Source organism: Fopius arisanus, unplaced genomic scaffold (assembly GCF_000806365.1).
Source record: "Fopius arisanus strain USDA-PBARC FA_bdor unplaced genomic scaffold, ASM80636v1 scaffold00083, whole genome shotgun sequence".
Classification (NCBI taxonomy): domain Eukaryota; kingdom Metazoa; phylum Arthropoda; class Insecta; order Hymenoptera; family Braconidae; genus Fopius; species Fopius arisanus.
In genome coordinates this window covers 334146-336166 of record NW_011887822.1, presented here as the reverse complement: position 1 = coordinate 336166, position 2021 = coordinate 334146, and the positions used below count along the sequence as shown (strand labels likewise).

Sequence of the window (2021 nt, the reverse complement as noted above, 5' to 3'; positions counted from 1 at the left end):
ACCAAGTAAAATTCTAAACCCGCGTAAATTCCGCTATTGGTCTATAAATAGAGTCTTTATTTATTCAATTTTCTACTGTTTTATAATCCGATTAAATTCGGAAGGATATATTTATTTATTGCATTTTTTCGTCAGGTTCATCCCTTCGTTCATGGCAGCTGTCCAGATAACGCCGGGCTAACTACATACACAAATAATCTGAAATTCGAAGTGATTAATAATATTTGAAAAGAGAATTTATTACTGTGAATACGTGTGATGATATCAAACAAAACCGGAATGTTCATTTCATCCTCGAATATTTGAACGACCAGATATTTTCAGATTTTCTTTATTGATGTTTACACTGTTCGGTCTATCAATGTTTTCCTTCAATTCCCTGAACATCCGCTCAATTAATTGTGTAAGCATCATCTTCTCGGAAATTAGGCTGAACGATTCTATGAAAATCTGATAAAAAAATGATAAATTCTATTCAATTATTACGCAGAAATGTTTTCAAAACATCCGATAAACAATGAGAATAAAAAAAGTATCAAAAATCAAATTATTATTAATATTATTACATATAAGAAAGATTATTGAAAAAAATCCACTCTTCCTCAATTACTACATTCCATCAAAAAAGATGTTTTTTACTTCTTACGAATAGTTAGTATTATTTAATTTTTATGTTAATAAATTTAAAATATTATTAAGTGAATGTATTTATCATTCTTTCTCCTATTCGTTATTGAACCGTGACATTTCATTCTGTTTAAAATAAAAAATGGCCTCACTACAATTGATTCCTTTTTCATGAATATTTAGTTTATTTTTAATTAATCTTTTTAATTTCTGAATTAATCGTGAGTATTCTTGGGAATTTCCACCGATTTTCGCACGTTTATTTCAAAACTGAATCTTAAGAGGTAAAAAATTGATCAAAGAATGATGGAAGTTCCTTTTTCCTTTTTCCGTGGAGGTTGTAATATACTTGGAAGTCCCTACGAACTAATCCCACATGCACAATTAAGAGTTTCATCAAAGCAGTGGATAATTTGCAAAAGGTTTGCGTAATTACTCACTATGTACACGGGAAAACTGAGTCTAAAGATTGACGTGAGATTAATTCCGAGTGTCACAGACAGCCGTAAGGTGTGAGGGAACTCATTCGGTGAATGAACAAATGGAGACAAGGAAAGCGAGGTGAAATTTTCGAGAGGGTGAGATTCAATTAAGAGCACGTACTCCTTGAGAGTAACTACCATCTGAGAAACTATTGAAATTTTATTGTCATTGCAAGGAAATTGTATCTCTCAGGAACAAAAATGTACGTAAATATGGACGGCCATTTTATTCGTACGCCCAAATTTCCACTATACACGATTTTTTATGAATACGTCAATTTGTACGCAGATTTGTCCGCTATTTGATTACATACCGATTTTTCTCTCGGAAAATACGTAATGGTGTAGAGGAGAGTTTTTTTATTTGAACAGATCGTTCAACGCAACATTTCGCTTTTAGAATTTGAAATATCCGGAGTATAATGACAGAAAAATAGTTCCAATGAGCTGTCAATTCGTTTCACCCTCTCAGGACTGAAATGTAACAATGATCGATCGCGACAAAAATGTGAACATTGAAATATGTTTCTAAATATTGATAAAATCGTAAAAGTTGCAATGGAAACGCTCAATCATCATTATTTCATTAATCATTTCAAGTTTTCTGGGGCAACATTTTTTGGTCTCAATTTTCTAGTCGAATTTCATCGATTTCTACCTCTCGATTGCTGCGGATTATCCACCACTCTGCCATCGTTGAATATTAGCTCGACGAACATTCATGGAAAACGATATCCGTATGCCTCACTTCGTTTGATAATTCATTTGATCCGATGCAAGTTGCAAGAAGGAGAAAAAAAATGGAGGATCAGCACAGTAAATGGACAGTTGAAATATTTCATGACATCCAGGTGTATCTGCCACCCAGAAATTCATCCCTCAATATAGAACGGGATGTCTAAAACGGGGGGG

General features: G+C 33.1%; 1 protein-coding gene across 1 annotated transcript in view; it reads left to right on the top strand.

The window, feature by feature from the left end:
- The window catches only part of LOC105270308 (uncharacterized), an 83997-nt gene that overhangs the window by 39404 nt on the left and 42572 nt on the right, over nt 1-2021 (top strand). The gene's annotated exons all lie outside the window — the stretch shown is intronic.